The 18,111-nt window shown below is 49.4% G+C and overlaps 1 protein-coding gene across 1 annotated transcript in view; it reads right to left on the bottom strand.

The window, feature by feature from the left end:
• The window catches only part of LOC138511076 (trichohyalin-like), a 3,831,204-nt gene that overhangs the window by 322,303 nt on the left and 3,490,790 nt on the right, over positions 1–18,111 (bottom strand). The gene's annotated exons all lie outside the window — the stretch shown is intronic.

An 18,111-nucleotide genomic window follows, 5' to 3' on the forward strand; every position in this document is an offset into this window, starting at 1 on the left:
CCACGCCTCCCAAAAGGTCATGATTGCATTGGCAAGCATTCATTTTCATTGCTTTAATCGCAACAAGTACAGACTCATTTTGATGTGCATTTTGTTCAAGGTTGAGCAATATCATTTGAGCTAATGTGCTTAATTATTTATTGGATATTTATAAGGCGCTTGTACAACAAGACAAGTGTTTTAAAGTGCCACAAGGCAGAAGGGAAGGGGACAAGGGATTAAATGAACAATGGAAATGACAATGAATAAATTATTAAGCAAAACGTGGTCCTAATAGGCCTTGTGACATTCAGAACATGCAAGTGCAGTGAGAGAAAAAAAGGGCGTGGGTAAGTGCTATTAGAGTCCCCCAGGGGGGGAACTGCAGGAGGTGTCTGTTGACGGGTGCAAAAGGTAAGTGCATGGGAGGAGACTTCCTGAGGGAAGAGGGAAGTCAACCTCCCAAAAAGTGCAGGGAGGAGGCAATCCACTGAAGGCGGTTGTGGGCCCAGAGGGCAGTACAGGGGGGTACTAGTGGCGATTGGGCAGAATGCCAGACCCAATTGGACTATTGAGTGACCGGGCTGCCAATTTCAGCAACAGATTGGAAGGTTAGCACAGGAGGGTAAGAGGGAAGGAGAAGAGAAGGGTCTAGAATTGTTTGCGGAAATTGAGGTGGTCTGGTTCAAGACAGAGAGATAGAGGCGTAGACTGTTCCATTGGACAGGGCCAGCTGAGGAGAGAGATATGCTCCCATGCCTCTGCTTGGAGAAGCGTTTGATATCAGAGAGTTGAAGCCAGAGAAACAAAGGGATCTGGAAGGAGAGTATTTAGTAAGGGAGTGCTGCAGGTAGTGTGGTCCCAGGGCCCAGCCAGTCTTGTGGATGATGCAAAGGGTCTTGAATTTGGTCCTTGCAGAAATTGGGAAACAGTGGAGAGATTTTACAGCGGATTTAGTTCCAGGGCTTGAGGCCAAGGATACGTCTCGCAGCCCTATTCTGGATTAGTTGAAGAGGACAGAGTGAATAAAGAGACAGGTTGAGGAAGAAGCTGTTACAGTAATCCAACCTGGAAAGGACCAGAGCTCTAGAGATGTTGAGCTTCTGGGGGAAGTTGAAGAAAGGGAGAATGACTCTAAGGAGGGGAATTGGAAAGTGGGCCTTATTGGCAAGGTCCAGGATGTGAGGAGTAAAGGAGAGAGAGGAGACAAAGATGACCCCAAGATCTCTGGCCTCAGTGAAAGAAGAGGGAGGTGAGCACATAGAGGACGGCCAGAGTGCAGGAGGGAGAAGGGGAGCAAGTGTCCCGATTGGAAGAATATTGGTCTTACTGGCATTAAGACAGCAATCATTGGAGGAGAACTAAGACTGAATGGCAGATAGGCAGTCAGGGATGATAGAGGAGGAAGGGAAAGAGGAAGAGGGGAGCTTGAAGAAGAGTTGTATGTCATCTGAGTAACACTGGAAATGAGGAGTGAAGGCAGAAAACAGGTTAGCAAGAGGTGCAAGGTAGATGTTGAAAAGCCACGGCGAAAGGATAGAGCCCTGGGGTACACCACATGTAGAGAGAGTGGTGGTGAGAAGAAGGAGCCCAGAAGCACCTGGAAATGGCGGTCACTGAGGAAGGAGGTCAACCAATCCAGTGCCCGGTCTGAGATAGCAAGAATATCTTGGAGCTGCTGTATGAGGATAGAATCATTAACCGTGTCAAAGGCGGAAGAGAAGTCAAGGAGAATGAGAACAGCAGGAGAGTTAGAGTCAAGATTTGCAAACAATTCTTCACGGGAGTTCAGGAGAGCAGTTTCCGTGCATCTGGATGATCAGAATCCAGATTGATGGCCATGTAAACAACCAACAACCTCAGTGTGTTGGGTCAGTTGGGGGAAGAACAACTTCTTGTTAGGCGGAAACCTGTGCAGTTCCCTCTGGGACCACTGCAAAAGATTTAGGACTACAGGCGTTAGGCGGCGAACCGACTTGGTAGCAGTCTGTACCACACAGATTCACTTGGTAGCTGTGGCTGAGCAGTCAGACTTCCCTCAAGAAGAGTTGAGCAGTATGTGGAGTATACAAAATAGGGCAATTCTTCGCAGTAAGACAAGCAAACATGCAACGAGGCTCAGTGTAAAGATATTAGGGTATTTAATTATAACGAAACATCTATCAAAAACACTATGGCACTATCTGTCATGCCTGCGCCATGGGCGCATCCATTTACGCTCAATTTGGACTATATGTTTATCATTTATTTACAACAGACTCTTGGATCCATCTATATTTACTTTGGGAACTTTATTTCCCATTTGCGAGACTTTGGTGCTTTATTATTATTTCCAACAAACTACGCATACCATAATGCACCTGGCTACAAGCATCAATTCCTGGCTGTTCCTATTCGTTATCAAAGGAACTACACCCCCCAGAAGCCCTAGGGACTTGCCCTGCTTCCACCAGCCCAGGAACAGAAAGGGAGGTGGCCGATTGCCTGCAGGTGTGCTTCGCCAGGTGCAACCAATTAGCCTGCCCCTGTGCTGGGCTAGGCAGTATAAAGGGTGCTGCCTGCAGTGGCTCAGCCTCTTGCATCTGAGAGTCCTTCCTCCACCTTTTGCATCTTCCTACGGATCTTGTATGCTGCTTACCTTCACTCCTGCTTGGACCCTGCCTTGTTGCTTTCTCCACCCTGCTGCCTCCAGTCATAGCCTTCCAGGCTCCCTGGCTCACAGCCCTGCTCCTCTGGGCTCTCCACACTGCAGCTGATCACGCTCTGCTGCCTTCCAGCCTCCGCCCTTGCCCTGCCGGGCTCTCCACATTGCAGCCGATCACGCTCTGCTGCCTTCCAGCCTCCGCCCTTGCCCTGCCGGGCTCTCCACATTGCAGCCGATCACGCTCTGCTGCCTTCCAGTCTCCGCCCTTGCCCTGCCGGGCTCTCCACATTGCAGCCGATCACGCTCTGCTGCCTTCCAGCCTCCGCCCTTGCCCTGCCGGGCTCTCCACATTGCAGCCGATCACGCTCTGCTGCCTTCCAGCCTCCGCCCTTGCCCTGCCGGGCTCTCCACATTGCAGCCGATCGCGCTCTGCTGCCTTCCAGTCTCCGCCCTTGCCCTGCCGGGCTCTCCACATTGCAGCCGATCACGCTCTGCTGCCCTCCAGCCTCCGCCTTTGCCCTGCCGGGCTCTCCACATTGCAGCCGATCACACTCTGCTGCCTTCCAGCCTCCGCCCTTGCCCTGCGGACCCTCTACATTGCAGCTGATCACGCTCTGCTGCTTTCCAGCCTCAGCCCTTGTCCTCTGGGCTCCCTGCCCTGCAGCCTGCCTCACTCCGGCTGCCTTCAGCCCTTGTCTTCTGGGCTCCCTGCTCTGCAGCCTGCCTCACTCCGGCTGCCTTCAGCCCTTGTCTTCTGGGCCTTCCTACTTTGCAGCTTATCACGCTCCGCTGCCTACTACCTACCTTTTCCGCTGGGTTCTCGGCCTAGCAGCCCTCTACAGTCCTCTGCTACCTTCTACGTTCAGCGGCCCTGTCCCTCAGGGTTCACTCCTTACTGCCCGGCCCTTACGGGATCCTTGCCGTGCAGTCTGCTTTACTCGGCTGCCCTAAGCCCTTTTCCTCTGGGCGTTCTACCTTACAGTCCTACTCCTGTGGGCTTTCTCATTGCTTTCCTGCTCCTCTGAGCTCTCAACCTTGTTCCTTACTGTCCTCTGCTATCCTATCCTGTTACACGACTTTCCTTTTATTTCCTTCTGCTAGTTTGCTATCACCGCCTTTCCTGGATTTGTCTGTAGTATCTTCTCTTGTACTGTTTGTAGACCCTTTTGTACAGAGCTTGTCTGTTGGTTCCAATCAGTCAACCTCTGCCCCTTCCCTTGTCCTGTTTCTACATTACAGACACCCAGAGCTGCTGTTCCAAGTGATGAGCAAACAGCGTGGGCCTCTGTTATAGCAAACTGTGCAGAAGGCTAGAGTATTTCCAAGGTTCGTGGAATACTCTTTTCCTATATCTGCATACACCCCAAGAGGGTATTCATTCTGTATCTTTTCCCTTGCTACTCTTGCTTACTCTTCGTTCTCTTTCCTTTCCGCTGTGTGTGTTCTTATCTGTCCACTTTATTTGGCACAACCACCCAAACCCTTTCTGGGTGTCCTGTGCCACTCTTAATAGAGTGCCACTCCTGACACTATCACGGCAAACAAATCAATCACAATTACTCTACAAAGAAGAAACGATCAAACCCCCTAACAATGTTTCGACAAGTCTAGGTTCTACCGGCACCACTTATTTACAGACAGAGGTGTATGCCTCAACCTAGATGGCACTCTAATATTAGTTAGGACGGGAGAGAAAAATAGGCAGGTTATGAAATCAACACAGTTCAATTCTTCACGGGTAAAATGCAAGACAAGAAGGCAAGAACCACAATAGATCATAAAGTTCAGAGGCCAGGTCCACTCGGAGAGAGGCAAGGCGATATGTCCCAAAAGTCTCTAGTGGAAATGCGTTTGAGTCTTTGTAGCAATTTGTTATCGGCAGATTGAACTAGTTCAGAACAATAAGTAAGGAAGCTTGGAGGCGACCCAACGGAAAGGAGAGGATTAAGACACCTCACTCGAACTGATCGAAAGGGAAGCCAGGCGGACACGGTACCTTGTTGTGGAGGGCAGCTCCGGCAGGGGGCAGTTGTTCCTGGTGGTGGATGCACGTCGGGTCTTTGCCAAGAGTAGAGATGTTCTCGTCGTCGAAGAAAGTGAAGTCCGGTGCACCACCAGGGAAGAGACCAGCCGCGGAGTGCTCCGTCACAAGGCACCACCTTTTGGTCGCGGTACAGGGGTAGTGGCTATCCGATTGCCGGGGTGCTCTGCACTGGCAATTCGACCACCGCGTCCTGAGGCGAAGAAAAAGCAAAAGGGGACTGGTTGTTCCCACCAGTCAGGGGAAGAGACTCTCCGGCAGGGAGATCTCCTCTGTCGTCGGGAAGTGGTGAGTCAGTTCAGCAGGGCTTCACCGGAGGTGTCGTTGTTGCAGGTCGGCTCAGCGTTACCCTCGTCGGATTCTTAGGTCCTGTGGCGACTTCTCAAGATCCAGTCCCAAAAGCCCTGCTTTTATGCAGAAAACCCCCATTCATTCAGCCTAGCTGTCAATCAACACATTCTAAGTGGTGAGCGGGGAGGCTCACCACTTGGGCCAATCACTCCAGAGTGAGACCCGAGTTGGCAAGGCAACTCGGTCCAGGGTGCCTAAACCCCCTCCCACACCCCTGTGGTAACCCAGACAGAATGGCACCACTTTGGATGGTCTCTGTACAGAGGCCCACCAAAACTGGAACAAAGGGTCACAGAGACGAACACAGACGCCATTTTACACACAGAGTTCTGGCAGAAAATACCATCCGAGAAACTTATTTAAGATAAGTAGACCGGTGGTACGTTAGAGATTAACGAGAAAAAGTATCAATCTCCAACAACGGGACGAATCCCATAGGGTTATGTTCGGGGTCAAACATAACAAGTAGTTTCCACTGCCACCAGCCAAAACTCGATGAGGGGGGACGGGACAGTGCCCCCTCGAGTAACAGACCCAGGAGTAATCGAATTACCCCTACTAGCACGTCCACAATAAGATGGTTTGTACTAATTCTGTTAGTAAATGTAGGTCTAGTAAAGCCAATGGTGACTTTACATGCCCGGGGAGACAGTAGTCAGTCCCCGGGTATGGAGTCTATGGTGGAGGTCCGCTAGGACGCCCCAGTGTTACGGCACTTAGGGTGCGGTGTAACACACATAGAAAAACATATGAGACCCTATGGAGTAAAAGACCCCATAGCCCATAGCACACATTGACATTCAAAGGAATTACACACATTCATGTCCAAGAGTGGGAGGAAAAGAGTCTCACTCTTGGCAGGATGGAAAAAAACAAACTCCCGAAATCCAGCAAAGCTGCTGGGGGACTCACTAGGTTAGGAAATTCAGCCTAAACAGAGAATTCTCCCTAACACTTCTCCAGGAGTTTCCTAAGGAAGGGTGTATTTGAGATAGGGCAGTAGTTGGCCAAACACGAGGGGTCGGCAGAAAGTCTTTTTTGGGAGGCGAGCACAAAGGAGTACTTGAGGGACGAAGGAAAAGAGCCTTATGTTAAAGAGTGGTTGCAGAAGTCAGCAAGAACCAGAGCGAGGGATGAGATGTTGTCCTTAACAGTTCTGGAAGAACAGGCAGAAAACTGTTTGGATGAGACCTTCATAGAGCAGACTACTCTAGAGATCTCGAACCTATGTGATCACTGCGCCGCCTGTAACTGTGCTGATGAAAATGTTGATGCCAATTATAGTGTGGCAGAGTGATCAGATAGATCACTTTTGCCCACATGCCGTGTAATACTCCACCCCCACCCCACCTCACTTAGCTGTACTATGGCGCACTTCTGTGTGCGCCGCCAATTGTCCTGTACCCCTGCGGCGTCAGTTCCTCCCACTTACATGGGGTGGTGCTGATGCTGCTGTGTCCTTTTTTTAAAACATTTTTTTCCTATCCCCTGCTTACCATAATGGTAAGCAGGGGACACCCCCGTACCCCCGACTCCCGTTACTGTGAAAATGTCGACGCCAATTACGGCAGGATGCAGTGATCAGATAGATCGCTATTGCCCACATGCCGTGCAATACTCCAACCCCCACCCCACTTACCTGTACTGTGGCACACTTCAGTGTGCACCACCGACTGTTCTGTACCCCTGCGGCATCAGTTCCTCCCACTTGTGTGAGGCGGTGCTGATGCCGCTGGATCCTTTTTTTCTTTTTTTTCTCCCTATCCCTTGCAACTCGTGACTCCCGTTACTGCAACCAAGTACATCAGGGCACACCCCTGCAGCCCCTACTCCACTTGGGCGCAGTAATGGGAGTTAGCATTTTCTAAAATGCTGACAGCGCAGTAAAAGCACAGTCAGCATTTTAGAGTTGCAGTGATGGGCCGGTTCCGAGATCTCATCCGTTGTGATAGGTGAGAAGGAAGAGAGAGTGAGTGGGGGTGGAAGAGAGGCCAAGGGAGAAAGGGGGATGGTGGGAAGAGTGGAGGAAAGGGAACACGAGAGAGAGGTCAGAATATCCTGAGTTTTAGAGGTGAAATGGGTGGCCAGGGCCTGAGAAGGGAGATGTGAGGTGGAGATTGCAGATGGATCGGCTAGTTCCTTGCAGATTTTGAAGAGTTCAGCCGTGTTGTTAGAGGCTCCAGAGATATGTGCCTGAATGTGGGCTCTCTTTTTGGAACAGATAGAGAGACGGTATTGCCTTTGGAGTAGGCAACAGGCCTCTTTGTCAGAGGTTGAACCCGAGGTCTGCCATTTCCGTTCAGCAGCTCTGCACTTGCATTTCAGAGCAGCTAGATTGGAGTCATACCAACTGTTGCGCTGTGAGGCAGGTTTGAGGCAGGTCCTCATGACAGAGGCAAGAATGTCAAGAGTGTTAGTGATAGCAAGATGAAAATTGGCAAGGACAGAGTCAGAAGAGAGTCAAGAGGAGGGGAAGGAAGAAGGATGAAGGGTAGGCAAACTCAGCAGCTGACACTCGTTTCATCATTTGGATGACCCCGAAGGAGACTGGCAGTGGTGGTGGAGGCCCAGTCAGGAGGTCGAGGAGTCCCAGATGGATAGAGAGGAGAGAGTGGTCAGACAGGAGAGAGGGGTAGTGAGAGGGTTTGAAAGCGGGAGATTAGCGGGGATGAAGGCATCAAGAGTGTGTCTAGCATAGTTGGTAGGGCCGGAAGGGAGAATAATGAGAGAGAGAGAGAGAGAGAGAGAGAGGGAGGGAGAGAGAGAGAGAGGTACAGAGATCACAGAACAGTGAAGAGGCAGGAACAGTGGACTCAAGGTAGATGTTGAAGTCTCCAAGGAGGAGGAGTTTAGAGGTAGAAGTCAGAAGAGAGGAGGTAAAGTCAGCCCAATCTGATAGGAAGGCATACACAGAGCCAGGGGGCCTGTAGATAGTGGGAAGGGTGAGAGAGTCAGAGATACACCAAGCTTGCAGACAAGACTTTCAAAGGAGGAGTAATGCTGGGTGGGTATGAGGGTGCTAGGGACCCACTCAGGGAAGATCATGGCTACTCCACCACCAGGTTAGTTGGGGCGAGGCTTGGAGAGGATCTTACAGCCATCAGGGAGGAGGGAGTCAAAAGCAGTGACAGAGTAGTTCTTGAACCACATCTCTGTAAGAGTGAGGACATTGAGATCACAGTCTTCAAGAAGGAGGCGGATGTCAGAAGAATGTTTGACAGAAGATCGAGTGTTTAGAGTGGTTAAGTGTAGCCGGTCACCACCTTTGAAGGTTTTCCGAGGAGGAGTAAATGGGGGAAGGTACACCCATCAGAGGTGGTGAAGGAGGTGCAAAGAGAGAGGAAGGAAGAGTAGCAGGAGAAGGTAGGAAGTTGATGAGGGCCTGTAGGCGCCAGTCAAAGACAAAAAGACTGGGTTGAGGACCCTGGGCCATGACAGTTTACGCTCACCTGGTCTCTGCGGAGGTGTTGGGGCATGGTTGCAGCCCTCCCGGGGGTGAGGTCGTTTGAGTACGACTTCGCCCTCTGCGCTTATGTGGTTACTGGTAGTAATAGGTGACGCTGCTCGAAAATGCTCCTGCATGGAGAATAGGGGGTGTGAGTATGCCAGTTTGTGCGCTTGATCCCCTTCTAGACCTCTTCTCCCAAAATGTCGTACCCGTGGGATGCGCTGTCCCTGGAAAGCTCACCTGTTGATTAGTTTTGGCGAGCACTCCATCCTGCTGCTTCTGGTAGGGGCGCTTGTATGATCTGGACCGAGTTCCTTCACTGGTCTCTTTCACGTGGTAGTCCAGTCCTGCTGCGACTAAGCCACTATACTTCAGGTAAGTGTTTCTGTTTGCCTTTGTATTTCCTCGTCTGTTTTTGTTGTATTGTAAAGTTGGTTGTCTTGTATTGTTGTCCGTTCCGCTTTTGATGTTTGCTCTTTTGCTTTCTTCCCTTGCAGGTGATGTTGCCAGCCCGGCAGAAGCTGTAGAGCTCGGGGCGGCAGCTGGAGGAAACGAGGCTGCAGTGGTACAGTAGCTGGTAAGTTGTTAACTAGGGAGCGCCCGGGATTCAAATGTGGCGCAGCCCTAGGATGGATATTCTTCCCTTGTCTTTCTTCTTCTTCACAGGGTCCGAGTTAGTGGATGCGGAGCGCAGAGCTGCAGCGTCAGGATCAAGATCACTGGATGTCAGGAGATGAGTCTGCAGATGAAGCTATGAAGCACTGGTTTCCTGGAGGTGAGTATGCAGGAGAATACCTGGTTTCAAAGGTAAGTAAACTGGTCCAAGCGGCAGTGAGCTTCACGTTGCATGCGAGTGCACAGTAATGCAAAGCACCGGCCTTAAGGATGGAGCAGCTTATATGGCTGAGCTTCTGAAGCCACTCCTACCAGGATCAGCCGGCCTGCCACTCCCTGCCACACCCCATGAGTCAGCACATGAAGACCAGGCTTAGGGAGCCACAACAATGAGTCAGCACATGAGGATGTTCTCTGGAATAAAGGCTTTCAGATCCTGGAAAGTTCTTGTAAAATAAAAGCATTCCTGCACTGAAATAAATTAAAAGCACTCCTGCACTGAAGTGAAGTGTTCCTGCTCACATCTCTATATGAGCCTGGCGCCAAAGGCGCCAGGACTGAGTCCAGCCAGGGCCCCTGTGTTTATGGGTCCCAAAGGGATATAAGTGAGTCAAGTGACCCATTGCCCCCATCACTAGATGCTGTGGTTTTTGTGTTCTGGGGCCTGTTGCCATGACAGACAGTGCTATTATGATAGATGTTAATGATTCATCTAGAGGATAAGAAGTACGCCAAGAGCACTTCCCATCTAGTGCCACCATTAATCGATGAAGTGGAAAAAGGGGAGAGGGTAGAGATCAGATGGGAGGTCCATAGGTCTTGAAAGGGGACAGACAGAGGAGAGGATATCAGTGATAGTGTGTCTGGAAGTAGCCAGGATTAGAGGCCATGAGATCTTTTTAAAAAAAAATTCTCCAGACTTTGTGAGAGAGGAGGGATAGGTGATAGAGTAACAATTAGAATAGATGTGAGAGAAAGACAGTGCCATTGAGGTGAAGGAGAAGAGGGATAGTTGGAGAGGCTGCACAATGTACAGGCAAACTCACCAGGTGGCATAGCAGCCGAGGGAGGCAGGAGGATACACAGATGTAAGGCACACCTTAATTAAAAATTCCCAAAAAGAGGGGGAGAGGAGCTCGGCGAAGCCACTACCACAGCCCGGGCAGACAAGGAGGAGCTCCACAAGGCCCAGCGGAGTGAGGCGTGAAGTGTCGGCCGTCGCCCCCGAAGCAGCCGGCACTAGTGTGCAAGAGGCCGCGAGTAATCAATACTTGGAAACCGGGACCTGCAAGCCCCAGGGAAAGTGCCAGCAGTGGACGGCACCGCTCTGAGGTCGCGGGGGAGTCCCTTCACGGTTCCAGCAATGGCCTGCAAGCCCATCAAGGGACACCAATTGGGTGCGGCGGCGGCGGTGAGCGGCCCGACCAGCTGAGGCCCCGACATCCACCGGAAGACAGCAGCGGTCGCACAGAGCGGACGGGAGCTGCGCCGGAGGAAGTAGCCTACCTGATCCGGAATCGCCCGAATCCACGGAGCGGCCCTGCAGACGGACGGACCCACACAGAAAATTAAGGTACGCCATTACGGAGCCCCGTTGTGAGGGGGAGGGGAGGAAGTAGGACCTAAACCAAGAACGGGCATATGTGCAGCCCAGTAATCACAATCCTCCCCCCACACTTGACTCGAGAGGCCGTGGGTGGGTGCGAAAGTGGGCTCCCCCCCTCGGACTGGAGGGAGGCCTCCCGAAAATAAAGAACCAGAGGCCACCAGATACCGCTACAGAGGTGCCGTCTCATCTCAGCATAAATTAAAAAACGAATCTAAAAGCTCCTTCAACGCACACTACGCATACGCACTACGCATACTGCAACGTGTACCAAAACCACCTGGAAAGGAAAGCAAACAGAGCCACCCGATTAACCCCATCCATAGGCAGTCAGGATACTCGGCCACCCATACTACAGGAAATACTAGCCACCCTACTGGACCAGAGGAGGGGGGAGGCTGACAATCCCAAGAACAAACATCAGGCCCACAAGATCTCAGATCGTAACCAACGTAAGACATACTGTGGCACAGGGCCAAGAGGGGAAAACTTGCCTGCATCTATGTCCAGATCCAGGAGGAAACTTGCACAAGCTACCTCTCAAATACATCTGAGGAAACAGGATCTGAGTCTGCCACAATTGTGGGGTACTGAAGTAGAGACCCCCTCATCCTCCACGAGGAAGAAAATTCAAGAAGCACACGCAGACAAAGAAGGAGCCGGAACCGAACCTAACGACATGGCAACAAGGGAAGATATGAAAAGCTGGTTTGGGGAATTCCAATCCCAATTTACGACAACAATGCAATCTCAATTTGAGACAATGAAAAAGGACATGAGAAGAGTGGTACAAGAACTCAAAATAGAAATAACCAACCTTGGGAGAGGACCGACACTCTGGAAAAAATAACCCAAAATCTCGACGAAGAAGCACAACAACACGCAGAGCTCCAGGAGCAACTGCTGACTCGGGCCCACAACCTCGAACTGCAATGCGAGGACTTAGAGAACAGATCTAGAAGATCGAATATCAGAATTAAGAATATGGCGGAGACAGTGGAAGACAGTGGACTGAAAGAAGCAGTCCAGCAGGTATTCAAGGACATCCTCAACGCAAAGGACGATGAAGAGGTGGCAATAGATAGGGTACATCCGGTGGGACCCAAGAGGACAGTAGAACCAGGAGCGATACCCAGAGATGTCCTGGTTGCACTCACATAGTACCCCCAAAAGGAACAGATCCTGCGGAGAGCCCGAACAATGGATTTTATTAGAATGAATGGCAGAGACATCCAACTGTACCAAGATCTGGCGCAATCCACCCTGCAAAAACGTTGAGAAATGGGCCCAGGGTAAAAGAACTAACGTCAAAACAGGTCAGGTATAAATGGACATTCCCATTTGGACTCCTATTCATGTGGGAAGGAAAACAAAGGAGGGTCAGGTCCTGCGATGAAGGGAAACAAATACTGGGAATACAAGATTCAGAAGGACCCAGCCAAGGAAGGTTGAGGGAAAGGCCCGCCAAAAAAAGATCAGAATGGGAATGGAAGAGAAACGACAGTAGAGTGGGAGCCCCACAGAAGAAGGACTGAAAAACTGGTGAAGAAACCAATCATGCAAATAACACAGTAGATCCGCGAACGTGAGTAACTCCGACCTGCATATACGATAGCGAAGGAAAGTTTGAAGCCACAGCACCGCTGCCATAGGTGCGCTGGTGGGGGAGGGGAGGGAGGGAAGTTGGATCACCACTTGGAATCTAGAGGGTTTTAGTATACCCTACAAGTTACCCCTGAGTTTGAGTGGGCATGGCGCAGACGGCGCAACGCCTGAGCGGTCATAGGAACCAGACCCCACCTCAGGGCAGTTGGGAGGGGTAAGGGGGGGAGAGGGGAGGGAGAAGTGACAAGTTGGGGACAACACAGTTGGGGAAGAGTTTGGGGACAGGGAAGGACTAGGATCACAGGGAAGGACAACAAGGTATAACGGTAGCAAAACAAGCCCCAAAGACACCATGGGGATGAAAATATTAACATATAATATTCACGGGTTAAACTCCCCAGTTAAAAAGAAGAAAGTTGAACAGTTCCTATCACAAGGAAAATATGACATTATTATGCTCCAGGAAACACAAATTAAAGGGCAGGACAAAAATAGACTCAGGTTGAGAGGGTATAATAAGATAATACAAGCCAACAACCCTGAAAAGAAAGCGGGGGTCTTGATAGCAGTGAGGGACGCCCTCAATATGCAGACATCTCACTCAGAGGCGGATAAACAGGGGAGATACCTCTTCCTTAACGCTACACTAGAGGGACACCCCTTCACATTTGCTTCCTTATATTCTCCAAACACGGGACAGGAGAGCTTTCTTAAAGACACCCTAGACAGGTTAGAATGTTTCGCCATGGGGGACATCATACTGGGAGGGGACCTGAATATTGCCTGGGACCCCAAGCGAGATAGGTCTGGACCCAGACACCAGGGACAGGGAACACCCACGAAAGCGTTAAAACAAAAAATGGCCAATCTGGCGCTGGAAGACACTTGGGTACATACGAATACTAATCAGCAAGGCTTCACTTACTTCTCACACATCTATGGTACAATGTCAAGGATAGACTATCTCTGGGCCTCTACACGCATTCTTGGGAAAATTCGGAAGTTAGAAACAGGATCCATTTCACTGTCTGATCACGCACCCCTGTGGGCAGAGATCACACTTTTTCCCAAGACCTCGGGTTTATGGAACTGGCGAATCCCAGAGGAAATAATTAGAGACCCACTATTAGGGAACACCCTTCGGGAACACATCAAAGAATACTTAGAGCTTAATAATCTATCCGAGATATCCATGGAAACCCGGTGGGAAGCCCTGAAAGCAGTCACGAGAGGCCAGCTAATTGCACTTAAATCCCAAAGGGACAAACAGAACATTCAATGGGAAAAGGAACTAGAAGCAAACGTAGCCAAAGTCCAAGCCGAGATTATGCTGAAACCCACGATTAAGCTACAGAGAGCATTAAGACACGCCCAAGGCCAACTAGACTCCCTTCGCACCAAAAAGCAGAACGTCATCTGTTAAAAATAAAACACTGGTACTACATAAAGTCCAATAAAGCGGATACACTTCTAGCCAGACAGCTGAAAGGGAAGGGGCGGGACCGGACAGTGAAGGCTCTGGAGGATGAACAAGGGCACAGGAAAACTCAAACAGCAGACATTGCGCGAATATTTGAGCAATTCTACGGGCGCCTATATACGTCGGACCTACCAGATGAGAACATACAAAAACAGTATCTAGACAGGGTAAAACTCCCGGCATTAACGGAAGCCGAGAGACTAATAATGGAAGAAGATATAACACAGGAGGAAGTACAAATAGCAATCAGAGAACTCCCCAGCAATAAGGCTCCAGGCCCCGACGGTTATACCGCTCTTTTCTATAAGACCTACAAAGAATTGCTCACCCCGGTCCTGACAGCCCTATTCAACTCCTTCAAGGAGAAAGGAAATGTCACCCAAACCATGAATGAGGCAAAAATGCTGGTGATCCATAAACAGGGTAAAGACCCACTAATCTCTAGCTCATATCGTCCGATAGCCCTCATAAACCTAGACGCTAAACTGTATACTAAAAGTTTGGCCACCAGACTAAAGCAAGTACTCCCAAAATTGATTCACCGAGATCAATCCGGGTTTGTCCCAGAAAGACAAACACATGATAACATCAGAAGGGTTGTCCACCTAGTAGAGAAACAGGCATAACACGGAAACCGGCGATAATACTGGCCTTGGACGCAGAGAAAGCGTTTGACCGAGTCGAATGGTCACTTCTCTTTCTCACCCTGAAGAAAATGGGAGTGGGAGACAACTTCATAAAGATGGTGAAGGCAAACTATAATACCCCTAACGTCAGGGTGGCAGTGAACGGATCCCTATCCAACAAAATCACAATTGGGAGAGGCACGAAACAAGGGTGCCCGCTGTCACCTCTACTATACGCCATATTTCTGGAACCGCTACTAGCGAAAATAAGGGATGATCATCAGATAAGAGGCATTGAAATGGCAGGACGTACCCACAAAATCGCAGCCTATGCAGATGACATGCTAGTAACTCTGGGAGAACCAGAGGCATCCCTCCCAACTCTCATCCAGGAGACAGAATTATTTGGCTCAGTGTCAGGATTAAAAATAAACAAACAAAAATCAGAAGTTCTAGTTTTGGCGGGAGACACATCGCTTATATACAAAACGGCGGCAGATTTGAACTTGAAAGTAGCAAACAAAGGGGTCAAGTACCTAGGAATTACCCTGACAGGGAAAATCCAAGATCTATATGCACAAAATTAACCCAAGATTTTTCAAAACATCAAGCGAGACCTAGCCAGATGGAATCCTCTGACAACATCTTGGTGGGGGAGGATTACAGCCATCAAAATGACCATATTGCCAAAACTACTATATCTATTACAAGCCATTCCGATAAAGATCCCTCCACCCTTTTTCAAAACCCTAACGAAAATCACCACTGCATACGTGTTGCAAGGGAAAACTCCAAGAGTCTCGTCAGCTGTACTCACTGCCCAGAGGAACGAAGGAGGATGTGCGCTCCCACACTTTAGGAAATATTACGAAGCAGCACAGCTATGGGTCCTGAAAGAATGGATACCGGACAACTCCCAGAAAATATGGGCGGCACAGGACAGAGCTGTGGCTACAACACCCACCAGACACATGCTCTGGATAGGAAATAAATACAGGCATGTTAACACACAAATCAGTGAAATGATGAAGGCCACGTTAGTAATCTGGGATCAGGCGACGCAGAAGGGCACATTGACGAAATACCCCGCCCCATATATGCCCCTATTCAAAAATCCCGAATTCCCCCCGGGAGTGGAGGAAAACGCATTTCATAAGTGGGAAGAGGGCGGATGTAAAATGGTTGGAGACATGTACCAAGATAAAAAAATAAGAACGTTTGAGGAAACCAAGTCTCTCTTAAATCTGAACCTCAACGACAGCTACAAATATGATCAATTAACTCACTGGCTAAAAACACCTAGAATGGTAGAAGCAGCAATCAGAGAGTTAACTCCATTCGAGCAATACATAATGACGAACACAGGAACAAAAAAGTTTGTGTCCAGCACCTATAAATACATAAACACTCTGGGGGAAGAAGTAAAAATGGACTTATATCAAACGATGGGAAAAGACCCTTCGAAAAACGATCCCCAGAGGACAGTGGGAGCACCTATGGGAGATGATACCGAAACTGACGAAGGCAATACAGACAAAAGAAATGTGGATGAAAATCCTCCTGCAATGGCATTATACACCTGAGAGACTCCACCAGTTCATTTGTAACTCCCCTAACAAATGCTGGAGGGAATGCGGCGGGGAAGGAGACTGGCGTCATGTCTGGTGGGATTGCCCGAACCTACAGCAGTACTGGAGGGAGATCAAAATCGCATATGAATCTAATGTTCCCAACAATGCAAACAGTAGGGGAGGAAATATGGTTATGTGGACTATGGGACCCCAAAGATAAACAACTCACCAAAACACAGAAACGAAACTTTATGGGCCTACTGATTGGCGCATGGCTTGAAATAGCTCAAAAATGGAAACAAAATAATCCGCCCCAAGCCCTCGACTGGATAAGAAGGGTCTGGATACATATATCCCTAGAGAGGATAACGTACAACCTACAAGGCGTACACCAAAGATTCCGGGACTACTGGGGAATAGCCCTTGAATACCTCCAGAGTGACTACATGGAGCAGTGGTGCCCACACAAAATAAGAACCCTGTACATGTTTAACTGACACAGTGAAAGAAACCTCAGACAGAATGCACAACCTATAGATGATACTGGTGAAGGGGGAGGGGGAGGGCTAGAGAGGGAGGGACTGTTATAAGTTACATGTTGTAAAACTAATAAAAACAAGTTTAAAGAAAGAAAGCAGCACAAAATGGAGGATGCACAGTTGTAAGGCACACCTTAGAGACACAGCATACAGCAGATCAGCAATGCAATGCAATAGAAAGGCATCTACATTTGAGTAACAGGCCCACATATGTGAGGCACCATTTGGCTGGACAATAGAGGAGAGCATGGCTTTTGGTGTCTTCTGATGAGGGATAGCATGGTCTAAGCACTCACAATAGAGGGGGGAGGCAGTCAATCAGGGCATACATGGATGTGTGCCACGCGGTGGAGGGCCGCAATGGATGCGCACATTTGTGTGGAGAGGTGCTGCACACAAGTCAAGGCAGGATTGTGGACAAAGTATATGACCAGTGAGATTTTTCTGGCAGGCCAGGTAACCCCATATAAGTTTTGATGGTTAGCGGGCAGTCAGAGCAATAGTGGAATGTCAACAATGAGGGGAACTTACCAGTGAATTCGGATTGGTTGCTTGGTGAGGCATCGGCTGGGTCCTCCAGGCCCAGACAGAGCCAGACAGGGAGGGACTTGGCTCTTAGATGGAGGCCCTGTGAGGGTGTAGGTGATCGCCTGCCAGCTCTGGCAGTGCTCCAGAGGTTGCGAATATGCCCAACCAATCAGGGCGGCAGGCATGAGTCACAAGGGCTGATCAAGTCAGCTGGTGTTGCGGACCGCGCGGGGCGGTCATCATGAAAGGCTTAGCTGGTCAAGACATTAAGCTCCCTCTACGGGAAAATGTGGGTGGGTATAAGGTGGGGTTCCCAGCAGCATAGTTGAAGAAAGAAAGAGGCATGGGAAGCAGTGCACCTTAAATAGGTCATCCTTTGAGGGGGCTGGTATTCGCCTGCTGGCTCCAGCGGTGCTCCAGAGTTTGTGAATATGCCCAGCCAATCAGGGCAGCAAGTGCAAGACACGAGGGCTGATCAAGTCAGCTGGTGTTCCAGACCGCGTGGGGCAGTCATCATGAAAGTCGTCACCGGTCGAGATATTCAAGCACCCTCTAGGGGAAAATGCAGGCGGGTAGAAGGGGGCAAATATTATTTGAAGTAGGTGTGAGGTTAAGATTATAATATACTGTATACACCCAATAAACCTAATAACATGTGCAGACAGAAAAGTGTGACTTCCGTGAAATTATCACTTTTTTAGTACATCTCTTAGAAAAGGTGGGGCAACATTATAATGTTAGTACTCATCAAACCTTGAATTTTGAGGCAGGTACATCAAAGAAAAGTAATGTAACATTAACAATGAAGTAAAAATAACTTCTACGTGAAAGAGGGAAGAGAATGTCTGCTTTGATGCGTTTAAACAGAAAGCAGAGAATACTTGGTTGGAAGAAGAAGGTAATTTCTTGAAGCAATTTCCAATCTTCAAATATTCACAAGGAGTTTTGCTATGTTAAACTGGTTGCTTTCCTGCCAGGTTAATCAAAATCCCAGAAATCAAGGCATAGCTCTCAACCATTTGTCTCGCAAAGGCGGGTGAAATCACCCAATTTTGTTTTTGGCGGGTGAGACGCCCAT

Source organism: Ambystoma mexicanum, chromosome 6p (assembly GCF_040938575.1).
Source record: "Ambystoma mexicanum isolate Mex_15411 chromosome 6p, UKY_AmexF1_1, whole genome shotgun sequence".
In the NCBI taxonomy this organism is placed as follows: Eukaryota; Metazoa; Chordata; class Amphibia; order Caudata; family Ambystomatidae; genus Ambystoma; species Ambystoma mexicanum.